Raw genomic sequence first — 25,597 nt, 5'->3', positions numbered from 1 at the left:
TTATGAAACACCATGACCAAAGCAAGTTCATCACCAAAAGCAGTGAGGGCAGGAACTCAAGCAGGGAAGGAACCTGGAGGCAGGAGCTGATGCAGAGGCCATGGAGGGGTGCTGCTTACTGGCGTGTTCCCTATGACTTGCTCAGTCTACTTTCTTATACAGTCCAGGAGTACCAGCCCAGGGATGTCACCACCCACAGTGGGCTGGGTCCTCCCCCTCCCTCCTCCATCAATCACTAATTAAGAAAATGCCCTACAGGACTGCCTACAGCAGATTTTCTGGAGTCATTTTCTTAATCGAAGTTCCCTCCTCTCAGAGGACATTAACGTGTGTCAATCTGACAGAAACTAACCCGGCCATGAAGGTAAACTTTAAAAAATCTAAACTGATGGGCTTCATATATCTCCACAGGAGGGGCTCTGCAGCCCTTCCACACTCGGTCAGGGGCGCTTTGGCCTGGAGTCTGTCTCTCGCATTCTCTCAAACCCATGCTGCCTGCTCGTCTTCCCAGAGATGCTGCGGCAGTGTTTACCCTGCCTTTTCAATCAGGGAACGAGGCAAGTCCCTCCCCTAATCGTTTTTTCTCTTTCAGACAAGATCACACTATATACCTTAGACTGATTTTGAACTTGAGATCCTCCTGCCTCAGCCTTCCAAGTGCCAGGATCACAAACTGACTTTTTTTTCTTGTGCCCAAATATGAAAACTTCCCCAAGGCACTGAGTTATTAGCAATGTTTCACTGAAACAGTACTCCCCTGCTATGGTGATTTCCCATCTCAGGAAAGCACTGTGTGCCTTTGCTTCTTGCTTCTGTCCCTTTCTTATGACAGGGTATCCCGCTCTCCATTGTGACCTGATACATAGCATCCTAGAAAACATCCTTATCTTTGCCTCTCTACCAATAGTTTTTCCCATAATCCATGTAAGTCCTTTATCACTCTTAACATCTATTTAACTCTGCTGTTCAGTTTGTGTTTGTATAAATCACTATGTGTATGAAAGATGCAAAGTCAAGGAGGGAAAAACTCAAACAAGGAAAATAATTCAAGCAGTTGTTATGCAGCCCTACCCCTGGGCCATTTCTCTCTGCAAAGGGGAACAAAAGTCTTGCCAGTTTCTTGGCCCTTCCTAAAAGTTCAGTGTGCACAGTATCTACAGTTGCTCAAGCACAGGTGCTTGTGTACACACACACACACACACACACACACACACCCCTATTTCTTTACATGTCTGTGCTGGCTAGTTTTGTGTCACCTTGGCACAAGCTAGTCATCTGAAAGGAAGAAAAATCAATTGGGAAAATACCTTCATAAGATCCAGCCCAGGGCTACATCCTAAACAGCGTGGTCCTATAAACCCACCTTAGGTGACACCGGAATGAAGAAGCAAGAGACACCGAGGAAGTGAGAGGCGTACATATAGAAAAGCCTGGATCCAGTGGGCTGTGTTTGCTCTGGTGGAGGGCACTAGGCAACCTGGAAACTCAGAGAATATCACGTACAGTACAAGGAGACAGCTTAGCTAGCTTTGGTATGAGGGCTCCGTAGTAGAGCAGACTCAGGTTGTAGTCATCCTGGAGGGGGAAGCTGTGGTTTCTAATTTCTTTCACACACTGTAAAATCTACACATGGCCTGGAGGAAATCGTTGCCGATTCCCCGAGTCTGAGTTGGGAAAGGCTTTGCTATGCCCATGGGTGTGAAGCACTGGAGTCTTTGAGAGGGCTGCACCCATGTCAATAGTATGAATTCCCTCATCCTAGATTTCATCCATTCCCCACAGCTCCAGCTGCAGGGGAGGACTTATTGGTGTGTGCGACCATAGATTCAATTCAGAGCACCACAAAAAGCAATCAAGACTAAAAATAACAGGATGGGGTGGCATTAGCAATGCCACAGAGTACAGACAGACCTGAAAATCCTCTCACATAACAATAATGAGGAAATTGGCAACTTTTTCGGGACTCTGAAATTTAACCACAGTGTATATTAATCATATAACATTTATTCAAAAACAGGAGTGAATCTCATCAAAAATGTTGGGTCGTCTGGCATTTCCCTTTCCCATCTGCCCTCTCCAGGCCTCAGGGGGTCTTTGTGGCCACAGTCTAAAGGATCAGCTGTCATCCCCACAAGACAAGGATCAAGGCTGAGCACAGCTGAATCCTCAGGCCTAAGGAACTCCAGTTTTCTCTCCTGTCTGGTACCTCCAAGGAAGATCCTTCTGCAAGTCTATCTGCTCTGGTCTTTGTTCAGCCCAGGGAACATCATAGAACAACTAACCAAGCAGAGCACTCCCCAGTTCCAGCCCTTCCCCAGCAGTCCCCCTCCCATGCCCTTACCAGATTCTCCTAAGTCCTGTGCCTCACTGATATTTCTCTTTTGCATCTTCTAGGTGCCGTCCTACCCAGACTGATGCCCTCACTCCTCTCCATGGGACTCCTCGTGGACATCTAAGAGCACCTCCAACCTGCTGCATCCTAGATACAACTCCTGACCCCAAGTCACTAACCAGTACCTGTCACCATCCAGCTAGTTATACAACTCAGAAACTTGTGACCCATCCATGACACCCAAATCCCCCTCCACATCCAACATCAGGAGCCTTCTCAAGATTGCCTCCAAAATATCTTTCAAGTCTGCACATTTGTCTGCCTCTCAATGTTGCTGCCATCTCCTGCCTGTATATGCAGACAGCTCTGCCTCGATCCTCCTATCTCAACTATAATAAAGCCCAGACTCTTGACCACAGCTTCCCTCCCCCTCCAGCAGCCATGACATCTCTGGCCTCATAGCTTTTGCTTTTCTTGACTCCTTCTTGTCCTCACTCTCTACTGTGAATCTCGAGAAGCTGCTTCCACGACACCTTGACCTGTGGGGTTCTTATTCTAATTCATCATTAGCTAAAACCATCTTGCTCACTTATTTACTTAGCTGTCCACAAACACTGAAGCCTTCTCTGCTGTGTTCATTCCCTGATTGCTGACAACAACATCCCAAGGCCTACATGAATCAGAATATGGAGAGTATATGCTTGGACCAGGGATACATGGGCTGTAGTAAAAATGAAGATAGTTTATTCAGGGACCACTTCTGAGAATAAAAGTAGCCAACTTGCTGGGGAAAGTTAGCTCAAAGGCCCTGGCCCTCTGTGGGTCATTTACATAGCACTCACCTTCTTCCATGTTTGTAGATGGAGCTCAGGGATTTTTCTCCAGCTGCTGAGCCACCTACCTGTGGTCCCTGGTTGGGAAAGGAATCCAGGCTTTTTTTTTTAATTGGTTTCTTTCATCCATTAATCTTTATGACTTTCTTGGGCCTACTCTGCTGCCACATCCTTACACAGGTGAGAGGAATGTGAGTGTGACACAGTAGGTGTTTCACAGATATTTTGTTAAATGATTGTGGTCATTTACATGAAAAGGCCTCCCATAGGCAGTGGCACTATTAGGAGATATGGCCTTGTTGGAGTGGGTATCGACTTGTTGAAGGAAGTGTGTCACTGAGGGGTGGGCCTTAAGGTTTCAGATGCTCAAGCCAGGCCCAGTGTCACTCTCTCTTCCTGCTGCCCACCAATACAGATATAGAACTCTCAGCTACTTCTCCAGCACTGTAGAGAGTAAATCTTGTATATTGTATGCATGTATCACCTGTTAATAATAATAATAAAACAACTATGGCCTACAGGAAAGGTTAGAATAGAAGGTGGGACATCCAGGAGGCAGAAAGAATTCTAGGATAGAGTCAGGCATGGGAGATTCACCCAGGAAGATGTGCTGAGTCTGACTCATGGTACTTGAGCACAAGTAATCAACCACATGGCAGAATGTAGGTGAAAATAAATGGGTTATTTTAAGTTATGATCTAATCGGAGAAGAGTTTAGTTATAAAAAGGTATTTGTAAATATATTTTGAGTCTGAGTCTGTTTCCTGGGAGCATGGGGTTCCCAGAAGTAAAGGCATTTACCCTTATTTCATACGGGCATTTTGCCCTAGGAAAGATATATTTTGCTAGTTGATGTAAGAACCCAGAGTTAGGGTTGGGGCAGGGTTGTTTGCTTTTATTCTTCCAGAGAAAGGAAGCATCCAACCACGGAATCCAGAGATCATTGGACAAGAGAAACATCTAAAGAATAATACTGTTAAGCTTATTAGCAATATTGCACATTAATTATCAGCTCGGCAATGCAGAATATAAATGCCTTTTGTCAGAGGAGATAAATAAATCAAATAAACACATGTCATAGAGACAATGTGATATCGTTTCAAATTTAAAAAGACAAGAAATTAGTGTCAATTGAAGTGTAAATATGCCATCACAGTATCCAACTGGATACACTGACAGACAATGGTCTAGTTAAAAATGGCATGGAAATTTCTGGTTTCTTTGGAGACTCAGTTGTGTCATATGATGTTTTTCTGAAAACTGTCTTATGAGAGAATATTTTTGCTGAAGTAGACACATGGGAGGATGTTTTGCTGAGAACAGACATGTGTTGTTTTTCTGAAAGCTGTCTGGTAAAAAGGGTCTGTGATGTGCTCGAGTGGATGCTTGAGAGGACACACGATGCTTGGAAAGGACATAAGTACAACCCAACAGACAGTGGGTGACAGTGTGCCATTCGTTCACCTTACCAGTCTTTCCTAGTCTTACTTGGCCTTTATTGACAGTAGTCTTCACTGACCACACTGTGCATTGGTTCACCTTGCCTTCTTCACTTATCATCATTTGTTGTGACTTCATAGAGAGAAACACACCAAAGAACTCCTCACGAGGTTCTGGCAGCTTTCTGCCACTCCCATGAACTCAAGCCAATTAGCAGAACTTTACGGCTTCTTCTGGTTCAAACTGCCACTGCTAATTCATGAATGGTGTTTACAAGTGGATCAAACCACCACTGCTGATTTGTGTGAACTGAACTGCAGATATCCTGACAACAAAGATTGAAATCACACACAAAAACTGTTTCTAAACAGGTCCACATCCCCTTTTTCCCTACAAACATTTCCTTCCTTTCCAGTACCTCTGGTGAGTGGTGGGCTAGAAGGGAGGGTAAAGCATTTAAGAATCCCTATTAAAGTAGGTTTTAAAAAATCTAAGCCTACACAGCCTAGTGCATGTCATATAACCCAGAGCAAGGCCTCTTAGCAAATACAATATTGCTTGAGAGAGAGTATGTTTATGCACTCAGATGGAAAGGGATTTAAATAAAGTTGAATACAGAGGATATAAAATTAAAGAAAAACAGAGTGGGATAAATAAATCCACATAGATAGTAATCTCCAAAGAAGAGATAAAGAAATAAAAATTGATATAAATGTTTTCAAGTATTTGTAGATACTAAAAAACTTGTGCCTTAGATTTCAATAGCTGAGAAACAGTAAAGATAGTTCCCTTGTGAGTTCAAGACCAGCCTAACCTGCAGAGCAAGTCAGTCTGAGCAACACAGAGAAACCCTGTCTCAATAAATAATCATAAATATATATTATTGTAAAGGAGGATATTTGGACTCCACACAATCTTGTTTAAAATTATCAAAATGAAATGGTTATATGTTCAATGGTAATGGTGGTTTTCTACATCCTTTTTGAGAGAGGTCAAAATGGAGGGGACGCTGGTTAGATTGGATTCGTTTATACTTTTTATGACTTCAAACTGCTGGGCAACGGATATGCTATTTTGGAAGTCAGACCTTGTGTTTTTGTCACCAGAAAAGGAGAAAAGGACTTGGATTCCATCCAAAATAATAAAAACAAGATTTAACAGAGGGAGACTCCCTGAAGATCTTGGCTACAGACAAGAAGAAACAAATCAAAATCAATATAGGTGATATCCTACTACTTGAGAACAGCTCTGAGACTGGCTGAGACAAAAAAAAAAAAAAAAGAAAAGAAAAAAGAAAAAAAGAAAAAAGAAAAGAGAAAAAAGAAATCTTCAGCCAAAACTTCAGCTTACATGGCCAGTAAGTCGTTTTGGCTGCAGAGATCTCATAACTTATTATTGCATGCTATTCTTTCATATGGCATGAATGAAGTTTATATTGAAAGTTTGGTTAAATGATCAAACTAACTTCTAAAGAAAGATAGTTGTCTCACAAGAGAGAGCTATGTCAAGGTCCTGTCAGCAAAATCTTTCTGGCATATGCAATAGTGTCTGGATTTATTGCATATGTAGTAGAGAATGGCCTAGTCAGCCATCAATGGGAGGAGAGGTCCTTGGTATTGCGAAGATCATATGCCCCAGTACAGGGGAATGCCAGGGCCAGGATGCGGGAGTGGGTGGGTTGGGTAGCAGGGCAGGGAGAGGGTATAGGGGGCTTTGGGAATAGCATTTGAAATGTAAATGAAGAAAATATCTAATAAAAAATGCCTTAAAAAAAGAAAGTTGTCTTTTCACCTGCTCAGACAGAGAGCAGAAAATCTTTACTTGATCTGTGCACCAAGTACATTCCATACAAATGTCTTTATAGAACTATATGCTGCTTGTAAACTTTGTATGTTGCAGAATGGAAGGCCAAAAAGCAGCCCTGACAAGATCCATGCTCAAGGATGCTAGGACACCTGATCCTACTTCAGACTGCTCTGGTACTCTTTCCTTGAGAGACTTGCTTCCAGAACAGCTTCGGGAAAGGCTGCTGACCCAAGATGATCTCATTTTGTCCAGCCTTATAGACTAATCCATTATAACTAACATGACTTCTACTGAACCCTTAGTTTTCTCAGCAGAGACAACAAAAGCTACAACTAGCTTTCTAAAGACTGAACATTTTTCTGATTTTCTTGGATATCAAAAAAAAAAAAGGAATTCTATGTCCAAAATTAGCAGGAAGCAATTATAAGAAGACTGTCTTCCCAGTCCCTTAAATTGGAGTGGATGGTTTTTGGTCACTTTATAAATTATAGATAGGATGTCATTTAAAGAGATGGTTACAAGTAGTTATTGTCTTGGATGGGGAGGAAATAAAATAGGACACTTAGACTCGGGGATTTCTATCTTCCCTTTCCTTTTCTCTATCCTTTCTTTCTTAGAAAAAGGGAGAAGGTTGTGAAGAAAAAGAGGGGAATGTAGAATTATCACATAGAAATAATAGAATTAAAAAGTAGATTCTTGAATCTACTCTTGAACTTAGAGTTATTGTTATTCTCAAATAAGGTTATTTTGTTACATTGTACAAAATATTGTATATTGATACAGATTTAAGTTTTTTATTGTTATGAATCTTTGTATATTGATACAAATTTAAGGTTAATTTTGTTACAATATAATATATGTATATTTTAACTCATATAGTTGTTGTGTCTTGCAGCTCATTTGAATATGCAAGGTTTAATTTCAGTCTGCTGAAATTAATTTAATAGCTGCTATTGCAAACTTTTAGGGATGGTTAAGAAACATAAGTTAATGGTCAGTCAATCAAACTCATGGTCATGTCAGATACTAGTCTGGATTATCATAGAAATATGCATCTTGATTCAAACAGATAATAAATAATCAGAATCAGATAATGCTTGCCTGTTCAAATATGTTATAAATAGATGGTCTTCAAAAACCTAGAGACTCGCAGAATATGGCATTTCAACATGTTTTTATTAATTTAAGATCTTTTTGACATGGAGACATGTCAACTCCTGGCAGTACCCCATTCAACTTGAAAGAAGATGATGAGCATCAAAAAACCTTCCATTGGAGATGGTTTCAATTGTGTCAAGCTAGTCACTGGACAAAGAAAGGGCGCTAACTTCATCTACAGACAGAATGCTGTCCAGAAAAGACAACTGGACACAGGGCAGATAACTGCCAAGCTCTGCCAAGACAGGATTCAAGTCCTTCATAATTCCTGCTTCACAAAAGGTCTGTCAGATGTTCTGGCTGGAGACGAAGGTCCAATATTTTAGAGAATATTAGAAATTGTCAGCTGTTTCTGTCATTTCTGTAATTTTGGGGAGCTGGGTCCCTGCACTTCCTATATACTCAGGTAATATTTATTCCCTCTCCAGTCTCTGATGGTATTGAAGACTAGATAGTCATAGTTTTGCTATGAGCTTAAGTTGTTTAAGATTTAAGATGATGTTCTAGGACTAAGAAGATGTTTTTATGTTAATAAATGCAAGTTAGGATAGAAATTGATTTAGATACAGAACTCTGAACTCACCAGGGTAGGTTAGATAATAGAATATTTTCTCCTGAGTTGCCAAATACAAGCAGGCTGAACTTTTTGAGTGTAACTCCTACCTAATAACTTTCATAATTGTTTTATAATTATTCCTGTTGTGTATTGTTTATTATTATATGAAAAAGCACCTTTTATTGGACTAAAAAATGAAATTATAGAGAGAATGCATTGTGTATTGTATGGAAGCATCACTTGTCAACTAAAAAAAAAACCTATGTATGGCCTGTAGGAAAAGGTAGAATAGAAGGTGGGTCATCCAGGAAGCAGAAAGAATTCTGGGATAGAGCTAGATATGGGAGATTCACCCAGGGAAGATGTGACAAGACAAACTCATGGTGCCTAAGCCCAGGTAACCAGGCACATGGCAGAATATAGGTTAAAATAAATGGCATATTTTAAGTTATGATCTAGTCAGAGAAGATCCTAGCCATATAGCCAAGGTATTTGTAAATATATATTCAGTCTGAGTTTTATTTCTGGGAGCATGGGGCTGGGAAAGACCAGTCCTAATTTCTACGCAACACCATGTCTACCTGCCTGCCATGATAAGCAACACCATATGTCCTGTCATGACAATCACGGACTGAACCTCTGAACCTGTAAGCCAGCGCCAGTTAAGTGTTATCCTTTATAAGAGTTGCTGTGGTCATTGTGTCTATTCATAGCAGTAAAACCCTGACTAAGACACTGACTAATAGATGTATTTCTACCACTGACCTTGCCATTCTCAACCAGACCCAAAGGAACGGGTTAAGATAAGGTATCAACACATGCAGCTGCTTCTCCACAGATGCACTTTCCTAACGCATGTCATGCACAGACTGAACAAGGATCATTTTTGATATTGTCATCATTGTTATCATTTTGTGGGTATCTGTGGAAGAGTATGTGTCCATGTGACTACATGTGTGTGTGCAGGTATGCATGTGTGCTTGTGTGTAGAAGACCTTGGCAGTCTTCCTCAAAGCTCTCCATCTTATTAGTTTGAGACAAGGTCTGTCACTGACCTAGAGCTACGTAGACAAGCTTTAGTGGCTGGCTAGCAAGCCCCAGGGCTCGCTCTGTTCCATCTCCCCAGTGCTCAAAGTACAAGTATGCACAACCACACTGGCTTTTTTACCTGAGTTCTGGGCCTCAAACCCAGTGCACAGGAAGCACTTTACAAACTGAGTTTCTCACTAGCCTTGACAGGGATCAGTTTTTATAAAGACAAAAGTAAGTACCTTTTTAGAAAGCAAAAGTTACTTAAAGCATAAATAGCTCATTTAAATGTCTATCAGCTTTGAAACATTGTCATATAGTATTCCCATCACAATTTCTTTCATGACCGCTTACTGTGTATTTGAAATTCAAGATACCATTCTATATGATGCTGATGCCTCTTGAGCTGCACCTCAAGCCCTCAATCCTCATATTCCATGCTGCCAGCCTCCCTTTGCCACTAGGAATGCCAAGACTTTCCTATGCCCTTTAATTCTGTCTGATGTGTTTACTCTTCATACACATTTTCTCAGTATCACCTGACTGTCTCGACTCGTGAGCTCCCAAATAATGACACAGAGACTTATATTTATTTATGAAAGCTTGGGCCTTAGGTTACGCTATTTCCCAATAAGCTCATATAACTATATTAACCTGTTTATACTAATCCACATTTGCCATATGGCCTGTTGGTTACCTCTCACTAAGTCCCGATATGTCCAACTTTCTCCATGTCTGACCGATGAATCTCATGCCGCTGTCTTTCCCAGAGTTCCTATCTCTGACCAGAAGTTCTGCCTAACCTCTCCTGGTTTGCTATAGGCGGTTCAGCTCTTTATTAAACCGATCAGAAGATAATGGAGACAATGCTTACAAAACACTGAGATGCGTGATGCTTCATGAAAAGAACAATACCAAAGTCCAGCCTGTACTCAAATCTCTGCTGGTGCAGAAGTCAGCGTTTGAATACGACAAAGCAACCTTTACACAATGCATGAGAGATTATCCCAACATCTTAGAGTCTCACTCAGTTCACACATCACCATTATAAGAAAGAATTCCCTTGTTAGTTCACCTAAATTACCCAGTAGCCTCCACTGTGCTGCCATGGTGCCTGGGTGTGTCCCTTCTTGCACTAGGTTGATCACACTATTGTTCTCTCCATCCATCTCCACACAAGAAGGTCCATGAAAATCAAAGCTTCTCCAGCTCAGCATTTCCTCCCCAGTGGCCAGGATGGCAATCAAGACATAGTTTATACCCATAATAAATGTTTGTGGCTTGTATAAAGATCATGCCAAACCCAAATGAGAAAAGGAATAATACAGCCATTCACTGATGCTTGGCTGGCCCAATCCTCTCAACTCCATTCACCTATGAACTATGTATCTGCTTCCACAGTGCATGAGCCCTGTGTGTGTGTGTGTGTATGTGTGTGTGTGCATGTTTTCTCATCTCATTCATCATGTCTACTTGTTTCCAGTATCTGTGGAAAGGGGCAACTCCTCTCCTGTGTTCACCTCCTCCCCTTTAGCAGAGGGGGTAGATGGGCAGTGCCTAGAAATTATGGGCTACCATTACTCCTACAGTCAACCTTCCATGGGGAAGGAAATACACTGAACAGCACAAAGGGAGGAACAAAGACCTTGTCATTCCTGCCACCTTCTCACACCTCTGCCTACCTGGGAGATCTGGGACACTGTAACATCTTGTTTCTTAATACAATGAAAGAGGCAGTTCTGACCAGTCAGAGGTGAAGCTCAAAGTGTCTTCCTGTGCTAGTGGGAGGACGCTCTTATCAAACAGCAGGGGGGAGCCCACAAGGTATAATTTCACACTGGATCCCAGTTATCAAAACCACACTACATCCTCCCTGTAGCTTAGAATAGGCCTAAAAGTACTCCAAAAAGGGACCAGGTAAAGCTAGGGGAGGAGTCAATGCCAAAGGGGGTGTTTAAAAAGCAGAAAGATTGTTACCTTAAATCAGAACTTGTTGGAAGTGAGGCTGATTGAGCCAATAACAGAGACAGCCCTACATTGTAGGTCACAATCAGAAAGGGGCTTCTGGTCAACCTGCTTGCCCTGCTCTGAGCACTCACTTGCATATGGCCCAACCTTCCATCCAAGTACAGCCTAAGCCTCACCTTACCCCTGGCCTGAAAACCTTAAACCAAGTCACAAGCAGTTCTGTCCTTGTGTGGACCTCCCATTTCCTTGTGTAGAGTGGGAATTTCCTAGAGCAGGACATCAATAATTCACGATAAGGCCAGAGAGAGAGAGAGAGAGAGATGAGGAACAGTTAGGAGACAAAACAAAGGTGCCATTTGCCCTCACTCTCTCGCAGATGATTTATATTTCCTGCTGAGTCCAGGACTTCTTTTCCACCATTTTTATTAGCATTTGTTAACCATACAAAATAGTGAGTTTCATGATGACATTGCATGCATGTGCATATATATGTCTGTTATATAATTGATAATCTTTAGTGCCCCGTCACCATACCCTGTGCCCCTTCATCAGCTCACCTTCTACCTCTAAGCCCTCATTCCACTTGCATGCATTGCCTCTATTGCTTTCTTTTTAATTGTATTATGACATTTATGCATACATATCCATTCAACTGCATGAGCCCATTTAGCATTTCTCATGTGAATGGGTTTTTTAAGATTGACCACTTGGAATTGAATAACCAATTAAGATGTCTGTCTTAGAATTTCTATTCCTGCACAAACATCATGATCAAGAAGCAAGTTGGGGAGGGAAGGGTTTATTCAGTTTACACTTCCACATTGCTATTCATCACCAAAGGAAGTCAGGACTGGAACTCAAGCAGATCAGGAAGCAGGAGCTGATGCAGAGGCCATGGTGAGATGTTACTTACTGCCTTCCTTCTCCTGTTTTTCTCAGCTTGCTTTCTTATAGAACCCAAGACTACCAGTCCAGGAATGGCACCACCCACAATAGGCCCTCCCACCCTTTACCACTGATTGAGAAAATGCCTTACAGCTGGATCTCATGGAGGCATTTCCTCAAGGGAGGCTCCTTTCTCAGTACCTCCAGCTTGTGTCAAGTTGACACACAAAACCAGCCAGCACAGGGCCCATCCCTAGGGAAGGCTGATTTTTCTCTCTTAGCAGTCATTAATTGCTTACAGTTCTTCATCCAGGGATAAGGCTTTGTGGATTTCTTTCTCCCATATGCACTGGCGTGTTAGGCTCCCATATTGTTGACAGTTCATGGATGCTGCTTCCCTGCCCTGTATAGAAGACACGATCTCTCAGCAGACATCTCCTTTCTGGCTCTTGCAATGTTTTCACCCCCCACGATATTCCCTGAGCCTCAGGTGTAGGGGTTATGTTGTAGTTGTATCAATTGGGTGTAAATATTCCACAATCAGTTGCTTTCTACTTTTGAATCAGTAATTTTACTAGCTTTGTGTAATGGTCTGTGTCTTCAGTAAAAAGAAGCTTCTTTGATGTGGGGTTAGGGAAGGCAGGAGCTACACTTTTCCATGGGTATAAGGATACACATTTAAAATACAGTTGGAAATTATAGTAGCTTAGAAAGTGTTCTCTTGTAGACCACATAGCCTCAGCAGAGATGGGGAGTTAGCTGGGTTTCCAGTATGAGGCATGAATTTTCTTCCACTGAGCAGGTCTTAAATCCAATTAGATAGCTTTTGGTTACCCGTAAGCTATAAATGACATTCTTGTGCTCTTGGGGATATCATGGGCCTCACAGCTGGTAGGACCATTGATTGCTCTTCATCCTGGTTCATGGGCCTCACAGCTGGTAGGACCATCGATTGCTTTTCTCTTTCAGAAGTTTGCACAGCACCTTACAGACTATGAGAGCTATTCTTCATGGAAGAGCCTTCCAGGTCAGCTCCATCTCAATTCCATTAAGTGATATGTCCGAAGTGTGTGTTGTCTTCGTCAATAGGACTTAACCTTCAAATTCTGGGGGGCATCCAAGATCAACATCAGCAGCTGTTTGGCAGACCCTTGGGTTCCCCTGATCAACAACAAGGTTTCTCATGCCTGGGACTGGGGTTTTGTAATCTATAGCTTTTGGAGGGAGGATTGTTACTCCTACTGGTGTAACTTTATTGAAATTGTATGTATGTATGTATGTATGTATGTATGCAAATATATAATGTAATTTTAGTTAAACATAAGATAATATATGATTCCCTGTGGTTTCTCAAGCATCCTTAGTGTTAATTATCCCTCCTCCCTCCCATCTACCAGTTAAAGCCCCCCTCCATCACCGGTGCCCTGCTCCCCCTCTCTCTACAGCTCCTTTACCTACCACCACCCCCAGTCCCCTTTCATTTCTGGTGTAAGCAGTTACTCTAGATTATATTCTTACACTAAAAATTCATAGCTAAAAACCACAAATAAGAGAGAACACACAGCATCTGTCTTCTGACCCTGGGTTACCTCACTCACTGTCTTCCAATTACATCCCTTTACCTGCAGGTCGTATGATTTCAGTTTTTGTTACATCTGTAACACTATGTACTAAAGTAATACTGCTTTCATAGAAGGAATTTAAAAGCATTTTTTGTTTCTATATATTACTTACTAATTTAAGAAGTATTAGTTGTAGTTCTCCTTTAAAAGTATTCTAGAACTATGCTCTGAATTCATCTGGGCCTGAGAATTTTTAGTCAGAAAGCTATTATTATTATTATGTCCTTATTCATTATTAATCTGTTTAATTTGTTCATCTCTTTGTGGTTTAACTTTAGTGTTTGGTGTGAATCTAGGAGTGTGTCCATTTCTTTTTCCAATAAAAATGTTTTAAGAAAGCACGGGTCTTTAAAGTATTCTGTCAGAACATTCTGAATTTATTTGGTGTCTGTTGTGATGTTTCCCTGTTCATCTCTGACACTGATAATTTGGGTCATCTCTCTTTTTCTTTTGGTTAATTTAGCCAAAGTTCTGTTGATCTTGTGGTTTTGGTTTGTTTGTTGGTTGGTTGGTTGGTTTGTTTGTTTTTAAGAGCCAGTTCTTAGATTCATTGAATTTTCTTATTGTTTGGTTTTCTTTGATGTTTATTTCATTAATTTCTGCTATGAATTTTGTTATTTCTTCTATTTATTGACTTTGGGTTTGGTTTGTTCTTGTTTTTCCAAATTCTTGAGTTGCATCAGTAAGTCACTTACTGTGTTTTATACGTTTTATACAGATACTCAGAGTTATAGATCCTCTCTTGGGACTGCTCTCAATGAATCCCAACCGCTTTGGGATGCTGTCATCCCCATCTAAGTCCAGGTCTGTTCACGTTTTTCCTGTCTCTTTCTTGGTCTCTTTGACCCACTCATCATTTGGTAAAGAGTTATTTAATCTCCATGAGCTTGTATAATTGCTAGATACTTGTTGGCCATTTGATTTTAAGTCTTATTACAATATGGTCAGAAAAGATACACAAATTTATTTCAGTTTTCTGTGTTTGTTAAGGTTTTTTTTTGTGCCCCAAGGTGCTGTCTGTTTTGGAGGAGGATACTCACAGACTACTGAGTAGAATTTATATTCTTTGGTGTTTGAGTGTAATATTCTGTAACTATCTATTAAGTCTATTTGATGTATAACGTTGATTAATTCTGGTGTTTCTCTGTTTATCTCTTTGTCCAGATGACCTGTATTTTAGAGAAAGTACTAGATTAAAAACACCTACTATAACTGAGTTGAAATTGATCTGTCTTTAGTGCCATTAGTAACTTTTAATGAAATAGTGTGTACCAAAGCTTGATGGATATATGTTTGGATTATAATATCTTTCTGATTAATTTTTAACTTCATCAGAAGGAAGTGTCCTCATTTATTTCTTCTAATTAGTTTAGATTTGAAGCCTGTTTTGTCAAATATTAAGAAAATGACACCTGGCTGGGCGTGGTGGCACACGCCTTTAATCCCAGCACTTGGGAGGCAGAGGCAGGCAGATTTCTGAGTTCGAGCCCAGCCTGGTCTACAGAGTGAGTTCCAGGACAACCAGGGTTACACAGAGAAACCCTGTCTCAAAAAGAAAAGAAAAGAAAAGAAAAGAAAAGAAAAGAAAAGAAAAGAAAAGAAAAGAAAAGAAAAGAAAAGAAAAGAAAAGGACACCTATTTTCTTCCTGGTCCCATTTGATTGGAATGCCTTTTTCTTAGTTAGGGTTTCTAGTGGTGTGATAAAATATCATTACCAAAAGCAACTTGGAGAGGACGGGGCTTATTTCAGTTTACAGTTCTCAGTCACACTCTATCACTGAGAGAAGTCAGGGCAGGGACTCAACACCAGGACCTGAAGGCAGGAACTGAAATAAAGGCCGTGGAGGAGTGCTGCTTCCTGCCTTGCTCCCCACAGCTTGCTCAGTCTGCTTTGTTCATGAAACTCATGACCATCTGCCCAGGGGTGGCACCACCCACAATAGTTTGGGCTCTCCCACATCAAATATTAATCAAGAAAATGTTCCACAGACTCGCCTGTAGAGCACTCTGAAGGGGCCATTTTCTAAATTCAAAGTCCCTCTTCCCAAATGACTGTAGCTGTGTCAAATTGACATAAAACTAACCAAGGTAACTTCCTTCCATGCTTTTACTTTAAGGTGGTGCCCATGTTTGAAGGGAACATGTGTCTCTTGTAGATAGCAGGAAGATGGTTTTTGTTTCTTTGTTTCTGTTTCTTTTTATTTTCTTTTCTTGTTTGTTTGTTTGTTTATAAAGGGTCTCACTATGAAGCCCTGGCTGTCCTGGAACTCACTCTATTGACCAGGCTGGCCTTAAACTCACAGAGATCCACCTGCCTCTGCCTCCCAACTGCTGGGATAAAAGACATATACCACTACACCTGGACTTTGTTTCATCCTTCCTTCCTTCCTTCCTTCCTTCCTTCCTTCCTTCCTTCCTTCCTTCCTTCCTTTGTTCCTATAGTCTCCTGCCTATGCTTATTCCTCTTTTCAGTCCACAGTGTTGCATCCAGTATCTTCTCTGGGGCTGCTTTGGACATGAATTACTTTAGGACTTGTAATTATGTTTACATCATGGAATATTTTCCTTCTCCTTCTACTATGGCAGACAGTTTTCTGAGTACAATGGACTGGATTGGCATCCTTCTCTTAAACTTGGAGTGTGTTGCTCCAGTTGCTTTTGGCTTTTAAAGTTTCCATTGAAAGTCACACATTATTCTGGTGGCTTTTTCTCTGCATGATTTGAGTCTTAACTTATGCAGTTTTAATATGATCCCTTTGTTCTGTATGTCTTGTGTTTTAACTATAATAGGCCTTGAGTAGCTTCCTTTCTGGGCCTGTCTATGGGTGTTCTGTGTGCCTCTTACATATTTTTTTTCATAATTTTGAGTTTTTCTTTCATGATCTTGTTGAAGATCTGTCCTGTGCACTTGATCTGGGATTCCTTTCTTTCATCTATGCCTAAAATTCAAATATGTGTTTTTAGCATGTACCCCACAGGTTCTGCATGTCCTTTTCATGTGTGTTTTTTTAATTGTTCATATTATCTGCTGGTGTGGTCTAATTCTTCTACTTTATCTTCAAGTATTGGTGTTCTTTCTTCTGCTTGGTCTATTCTACTTATAAAGTTTCCCCTGGCTTTTCCAGTTCTTAGTGAATTTATCAATTCCATCTTCATATCAGTTTGAATTCTTTTCAATATTTATGTCACCTTCCTGAGTTCAGTTTTCAAATCCTGGACTTTCTCCCCCATTTAATTCAACTATATGTGATTTTTTTATATATATACTCAGACATTTATTACTGTTCTTATTAAATTCTCATTTACTAATGTTCTCAATCCGAGCTGTTTGTTTTAGCCTTTAAACTCACTAAATACTTCGATGAAATTTATGATTGTTCTTTTAAGTTCTGTGTGCTGGGGTTCATCTAGATAATTCTCATTGGAGAGTATGTCTACCAAACAAGGACAATATATGGTATTGGTCTATATCATTTTGCATTTTGTGATGAGACCTGGGCATGTGAACTTCTTTCATGGGTGTACATGTTATGAGATTCTAGGCTACCTCAGGCTAAGCCTGCATACACACAGTATCATACATCTGATGGTTGGAAGGCATGAGCAAGACAGGTTCCAGAGTCTCGCCAGGCTGGATCAGCACACCGATGTGCATCCCTCACTAGGCTAAAGGTTGGATACGGAGCAAGTGGGCTAAGATGGAAGGGGGCATCTCACCAGATTGGACCATAGCACAGGCTGTTCAACTTTGAATTAGGTGAGGAGTTATAAGATACAAGATTAAATGCGTGACCAGTAGAGGGGAAGGGGGGAATCCTTTGGGATTTCATAAAATGTTTTAAAGTCTTCTTTTCAAAACACACTATGAAGAAAATGAAAAAAATAAAATAAAACGTCCAGGGCTGGAGGGGTGTTGAGTGGCTGAGCACACTTACTGTGCAGCCATGAGAGGTCCTTCATGCAGATCTCAACACCACATAATAAACCGACCGCCCCACAGACTCCTGTTAACTCCAGCACCGAGCTATCCAGCATTGTGGCCTAGCCTCCATGCCCAGACAGACACATGTGCATTTGGGCTCATACTCACATACAAAACAAGCATGGACTGGGAGAAATACTATAAATTCTGTAAAATACTCGCGAGACCTATAAAAAGCACGTTCTACTTAAGAATAAATAGTTCTTACTTCCTGGAAATGAATAAAAACACCATTTTAAAAGGGGATGATCTGATTTGGTTCGTGAATGGCAAATAAGCTCCCTGAAAAGAGCTCCTCGTGAGGAAATGCAAGTTCAAAGCACAGAGAGATACAACTCTATTAGAAACCCTTACCGGTGAGTGACAGGGAAAATGGGAGGCAGCTGCATCTCCCAAGCTGCAGGTGTCACTCTGTTTTAGGATCCCATGTGTAAGTACAGTGCTTGCGTCATCTCCACCACTCCTGGGCCCCTCCTACTCCTCCCCTGCCCCCTCCACTCCCTCTCAGATTCATGACCTCTTCTTTTTTTTTTAACTTTTTACTGATTCTTGGTGAATTTCACATTATGCACCCCAACCCCACTCATCTCCCCATCCCTTCACATCCACCCTCCTTCCTTGCAACTTATGCCCAAAAGATAATAAAATAAAAGGAAAAATAAAATCAAATATAATAAAATAAAAAAGCTCGTTGTAGGAGCTGTAGTGTGTCACAATGTGTCCCACCATATAGCCTTTTGTCCACAAATCTTTACTTGCAAATGTTCATTGCAGTGAGTCCTTGGTCTGGTTTGAGGCCTCTGGCTTCTGCTGCCCTATCAATACTGATCCTGACTGGAACTCCTCTCAGATATCCTGTGGTTGTCCTGTGTCATAGAGAGCCTGCAGCTTTAGATCTGCAGGACTGGCCTTTTCACGTGCTCCAGCAGCTCATAGATGGTAGACGATGGGGTGGGCCAACTCAAGAGCACTGGATCTGGGCCTGGAGGTAGCTGAACTGGTCAGCTCACCAGCTCTCCTATGCTCTCTAGCAATGCCCTGGCTAGCTCACCCAATACCACTCTGGCAAGGGGCAAGGTCATAATCTCTTCTCACCTCTAATTATTATTGATATATAGATATATATTCTGCCCAGTCTACTTTAGTTTGGTTGCTTGTATGTGTATGTGCTTAGAGTCAACCACTTGAGACTTGGTAACTTATCAGGGAGCTCTTCCCTGGAGAAGACTGAGTCTCTCTCTCTCTTTCTCTCTCTCTCTCTCTGTGGGGCCATTAATTGCCTGTAGCTCTTCATCTAGTGATGAGGCTGGGTGGAGCTTCCCCATCATGTTGCTGTGTTGACTAGTGTTATCATTGTACAGTCTTGTTTAGGCCCTATTGTGGGAGTCCCATGGACATCGAATTCCCATTTGTCTTAGTTAGGGTTTTACTGCAGTGAACAGACACCATGACCAAGGACAACATTAAATTGGGGCTGGCTTACAGGTTCAGAGGTTCATTATCATCAAGGTTCATTATCATCAAGGCAAGAGCATGGCAGCATCCAGGCAGGGATGGTGCAGGCAGAGCTGAGGGTTCTATATCTTAATCTGAAGGTTGCTAGCAGAATACTGGCTTCCAGGCAGCTAGGATGAGGGTCTTAAAGACCACACCCACAGTGACACACCTACTCCAACAAGGCCACACCTACTCCAATGGGGCTACATCTTCTAATAGTGCCGTTCCTTGGGCAGAGCATATATAAACCATAACACCATCATATATAGAAGACACAATCTCAAAGGAGTTAGTGGCTCTTACAATCTCTATTTCCCCTTCTTAAGTATAAAATTCTACTGTAGATGCATCCATCATCTGGAGTGAATACCCACAGTCAGTTCTCCTCTGTATTTTGACCAGATATGGGTTTCTGTGATGGTCTCTATCTACTGCAAAAAGAAGTTTCTTTCATGCAGAATGAGGACTACTGTATCTGTGGGTGTAAGGATAAGTATTTAGAATGTAGTAAGAAGTTAAAGCGTTTAGGAAAGTGGAGTCCTGGGCTCTCATCTAGGGCCCATGGGCTCACCAGCCACAGGTATCTGCCTAGGTTCACAGTACCAGGCACGATTTCCCTTCTGCTGAGTGAGTCTTAATAAAAATTCTAAGGGGTAGAAAGTCATTCAGAAAACAGTATGACACGTTCTTCAGATATTAAGCAAACACCGTTTACGACTCAACCATTCTGGTCCTAGATACTTTCCCAGTGAAAAAAATACCCATGAGAGCATATGTCCATACTTAAACACAAGTTCTTTGTAATAACCAAAGGCTAGAATAGGTATACATATTGTAGTCTGTGTGTGCACACTGCACACATACAACAACAGCAACAACAGATGAATTATCAATGCATCAAACAAGACTAATGCTGAACAGAGCTTTAAATTAAAGGAATACAGATTACATGATTTAATTTGTACACAGATTTGTTCATAGTGGGAAAAAACAGATGGGTGAAAGATTACAAAGGAGAATGGGGGAAATTTAGAGAGTAATGCATATGTTAGTTGTCTTAAGTGTGGCGATGCTTCACACACACACAACAGAGATGTATGTGTATATGTACACACATATATGTATATGTAAAGTTGCCCTTGAAGCTAATCAGATTGCATACTTTTAGATTAGTAACTTGTGTGAGAATTATTTTTCAATAAACTGATTTGGGGGAGGGGAATCTGCTTTACAAAAAGATAATAGCTGAGCCACTGTGCTGGAGTGAAGCAGGGGAGACCTCCATTACCTCATGCAACTTTACGGGACATCTTGTACCCTCCAAATTGCATCCAACCTCTTGCAACATGGTTTTGTCATCTGACAAGTTCACACTCAAGAACAGTGCACAATTATGACAACAATCATCCTCTCTGGATCCAGACCTATGTGGCTGCTTTAAAATCACCACAGATCTGTCAGTAATCCATAACCCATGATCTGTGAATAAGCCTAATAAAGTCATCAATACCCCAAGGTAGACTTTACTTGAAAGAACATTGGTTTGTCACTGGAACCTTTGGAGAATGGGATAACCATTGCTTAGCCTCCCCCTTCTTCCCCAGGGAGAAAATCCTCATGCCCTTGGATCCCTGCTCCTGCTAACTACTGAGATCCTGGCTCCATTCACTGACTTCCTGCTCCTGAGCTTCCAGCTTCTACTTCCTGCCACTCTCCGTCCTCAGACTTGTAACACATTCAACTCTAGTCAAGCTGGAAAAGGCCACTGTCACCCTCACACGTGCCTTCAGCTGCTGTTCTTCCCTTGTCATTCATCCCCAACAAATCCCATTCTATATTTTCTCCTTTTTTTTAGCCCATTCTCAACCTCCTGCAACATGGTGAAGATTGTTTGAGTTCTTTTCAGCTTCTGGTATTACAAATGAAGCTACTATGAACATTTGATGCATGTGTGTTGGGAAATAAGACTGCTATGTATGTATCACAGGCTATGTATAAGTCACAGGCTATGTATATATCAAGTGTTAACATGAGTTGCTTTGCAGAGAATAATTTCCCCAACTGCCAATGTTAACAAGCCTGAAATCAGAACAGCCTGTTTCTCCTTGAATCAGTCAGTTCTCACTATAACAAACAACCACACACAAAAAAAAAATCTCAATGGCATGGTACAAAAAGTATTTCTTACTATGGTAATCTACTGGTTGGTCAGTGCCTTGGTTAGGGTGCTACTGCTGTGAGCAGACACTATGACCAAGGCAACCTTTATACAGGATTATATTTCACTGGGGCTGGTTTACAGGGTCAGAGGTTCAGTCCATTATCAAGATGGGAACATGGCAGCATCCAGGCGGATGTGTGGCTAGAGGAGGTAAGAGTTCTACATCTTCATCCAAAGGCAGGCAAAAGAAGACTGGATTCCAGACAGCCAGGACGAAGGTCTTAAAGCCCACAGCCACAGTGACACACCTACTCCAGCAAGGTCACACCTACTCCAACAAGATCGAACCCCCAAATGGTTCCACTCCCTAGGCCAAGCATATTCAAACCACCACAGTCAGCATACTTTCACTCAGTGTCTCGCTCTGGTGCCTAAAGACGCAGTGGCCAACCCAGTGTGCCATTCATGTGGCGATAGTGAATGCAAAAGACACAAATCTAAGAACACAAGCACATTTCAATCCTCTGCTTTCTTCACCCTGCTAACCACCCATGAGCCAAAACAGTGACAAGAGGCAGGGGCATTTACCCTCTCTGCCATGAGGGCCGTGAAACTTAGTGATCAATAACTCAATCTTCACGGGCATACAGACAAATCTTTCCCCTGTCATAGCTGCTTAGAGAATATGCTGCCCTGTCTTCCTTCGAGCAGGCGTGCATTTTGCTGCACAGAATCCAGCCCATGGGTTGAGGCTTGAGTGTGCCTGTTAACTGAGCTTCAGGGCTTCTTCCAATGATATGTGGCATCACTATACCCAGACAGACCTACCTACGTAGAAGTGGGGTCTCTCCCAAGGAATAGCTTCTTAGAGGAGGTTTGTGGCATGTGGAGCAAAGTTCCACTCCATGAGTAGGTCCCTCCCAGGTTAGAATGGGCAACATAAAGCATCTCCTATTCTATCTCCCTGTTGGTACCTCTCCAAGAGCTCCTACTAGGAGAATGGTGCCTCTCCTGTCACAGAGAGATCAGGCTCCTGCCTGCACAAGTCCTGCTCAGGCATCTCTTGCAGAAGGCCTGAGCCCCTAGAACGTAGACACACAGCTGTTCGCAGTTACACTCAGAGGTACACAGTCCCTCCCACTTTCAGGCATCTGTTTGCTTGTTAACTTCTGCTTCTGTCAACTGAGACAACTGGCATTGTCAAAGCACATTCAAAAGCATTAAAAGATAAATGTGTCACATCACTGAAAAGCACCCAAGCCCACTATCTCTAGATAAGTCAACAGTGAAATCACAAGACATTATTCTACAGATAAATAAAGATAACAGAAACAGGGAGGTGAGGGGTAAATGTGATTTTCTACTCCCAACCCCATTGTTGAGCAGGATTCTATCACCATTTTACAATGAGTAAACAGAACAGCAAAGCAATTACTAGACTAATCCACAGAGAAAAGACTCAGGGAGAACTCTAGCAACCCAAGGAAATCACTCGGAGAAGACTAAAGGAGTCCAAGTCACTATCTTTCTCTTTTCTTTTTCTTGGAGAAGTTTAATTTTTTCTCCCTTTATTCTTCCTTTTTCTCCAAGGAATAATCACTGAGGGAAGTCCTCCTCCCTCCACGGACTTCTCCAGAGACTGAATCTTGGCTCAGGGAAAACGGAAATGGAAAATGGTTTCAGGCCATATCATTCCTGAACTGCAGTATTATGGAGGATGCTGTCTCATCCTCCATAATTAGGAATGGAGCTATCCCGACCTGCCTGGCCTCACCATTTGATCTCTGATCATTTCCCCTACACGGATTAGCCATATCCATCTGTATTGGGAAGGCTCCTCCACTAGCATCTACTGCTCTTTTTAGGAGGCAGAGAACTTGTCAAGTCAGCAAAGCACATCCCTGGAACTTCCACTCACCACAGAAATTTACCACAAGGTGTGTTCCTTACCTCTCTCAAACCCCCATCTCACAGTGGGGAGTCAACTGCCTTGTGCATCACATTTATTACGAGTTTTGAAGAATCTGTGATGTAATGAAAACCATGCTGAAGCATGGAATTAGTAGACCAGGATAAGCAGGGTGGAGATTCCCATTGGCATGGAGTAGACCCCATAAGGATAAATTTCTCCACTGGGCTAGGTTTAAACAGGACAAGCTGATCCTTCAACCTCTAACTCATCCGCAGGGGTAAGAGGGCTGGAACCATCACCAGCACGTTTCCAAATGACATTTCCCATTATATACATGGGAAATTATATATATAGCCTAATTCAGAAGGAATGGCCTTGTGTAAAATCATAAAAGTATTCCTGGGCTTAGGTAGAATGTTCACTGGAAATCAGAGCAGCCATTATAACTGGTCTTTTCACAATATGGCCCTGTGGCATTATTGCCCAGCTCATGCACAAATCTGTTCTGCCTATAGCTTGGCAGCATGGGCAGGCTGGGGTGTTAGCAAACCCATTATCTGTTCCTGAACATGCTGCTAAGCCACTTTTCTTCCTCGCATGTATGTAGTATGTGGAAATGGGGAACTTAAACCAATGTGCTTGACTCCTAAAATATTCATGTCACCTTCCATACTGTGTTTAGACACCAATGTAGACAATCTTTAAGAGGGCTCCAGGGTTCTGGAGAATTCTATGTCTCTAGCAATAATGGGGTCAATCGCACACTGGAAGCAGTCAGTGGATTCTGGGATCCCAACCAGGTAAGAGATTTGCCAAGACCTGCTCAGCTGGGTTCAGTCCTACCAGACTTTGAGATTCTTGCTGCACTAGAGCCCTGAAATTGAGGGGTTACCTATTTCAGGTTTTATGCCCTGCTCCAAGGGGTTCTACTGAATCTTCCCACTTTGTCCCATATCCTGCTTCCCAGACTGTTTGCTCTTCTGAAGAAAGTAAAAGGAAATAAAAGAATGTCTCTTAAGAGCAGAGGAAAACAGACAAAGCTGCAAACCAAACCCCCTAAAGGTCCCCGGAACAGTGGGGACACTGTTTAAGTTTGTCAGCTTAAAGCATCAATCTACTGCCCCCTCCACCATTTCCACTATACTGGAGAGATGGTAGTTTATTTCCTACTCCATTGAGTTTAGTCAAATATCATCAGAAACAACCAAATCATAACTGGAGTCAAGTTTCCTCCAGCTCCTGTTGGCATAACTAGAAATGAAGAAGTGACTCAGTATGTCCTCTGCTGCAGAAACAATGTTCTTCAAACCCATCATCTGAGAGGCAGCCGGCTCCGAGCACTGCTGTCTGCTGTCCTTAAGGTGGGAGGAAGGAGGTACTAAACCCTTATCTCTTCATTCAGGGCCCCTGCTATCCAAAGTATGCATCCAAAGAAAAAAAGATAGAATAATTAAAATGATCAGTGCAGTGGTTTGAATCTGCTCAGTCAATGGAAGAGGCACTGTTAAGAGGTGTGGCTTTGTGTTAGGATGGGTGTGGCCTTGTTGGAGGAAGTGTGTCCCTGTGAAGGTGGGCTTTGAGATCTTTTAGTGCTCAAGCTCCGCCCAGTGTGGAAGAGAGACTTTCCTCCTGGATGCCTGAAGAAGACAGCCTCCTCCTGGTTGTGTGAGGAAGACAGCCTCCTCTTAGATGCATGCAGATGATTTTCCTCCTAACTGCTTTCGGATCACGATTTAGAATTCTCAGCTCCTCCTCCAGCACCATGTCTGCCTTCATGCTGCCATGCTTCCCACCATGATGACAATGGCCATAATGCCTTCTCTATAAACACCGTTGCCATTTGGCATTCTGACTCTGACAATGCCAATCAACCCACGCCATCCTCACGGGAGAGGTACTAACTAGTCCAAAACACCTCGTACTCCACATGACTTCTTATCGAGTCCCTTCAAGTCTTCCAGTGGGGCCCTGAGTCCAGAACTCGTCAACCTTGATGGTAATGCCTTGGTGAATCAGGCCATTCCCTTTCCATTTCTAACATTCCAAAGGGATCTAATAATGTATAAAAGGATGCTTACTGATTCAGGAGAGCAAGCTGAGTCTGCTCAGGGTGACGGCCGGTTCTGTCTAGCCTTGAATGAATGAGGCAACAGCCCTGACCTGAGTTACCTGGGTTTGAGTGTACTTGACTAGAAATTACTCCCCGTCTTTTTTACATAAGAAAGCAACAACGGCCACCTGCAACATACCCAGAGGCACAAACTGATAATTTGCTGATGCTTATAAATACACCTGAAAATGTATCAAATTATATCAGAAACCCCAGACTCACAGGCTTATCAATAACACCAGATGTAACTCTCTCACCCAGGACTATAAAAGAAAGCACACCCTAAGACTGAAAGGAGGCAAGCAT

The sequence above is a fragment of the Mus pahari genome, chromosome 3 (assembly GCF_900095145.1).
Source record: "Mus pahari chromosome 3, PAHARI_EIJ_v1.1, whole genome shotgun sequence".
NCBI lineage: Eukaryota > Metazoa > Chordata > Mammalia > Rodentia > Muridae > Mus > Mus pahari.
The sequence above is the reverse complement of the archived record's forward strand: the minus strand, read 5'-3'. Positions refer to the sequence as shown.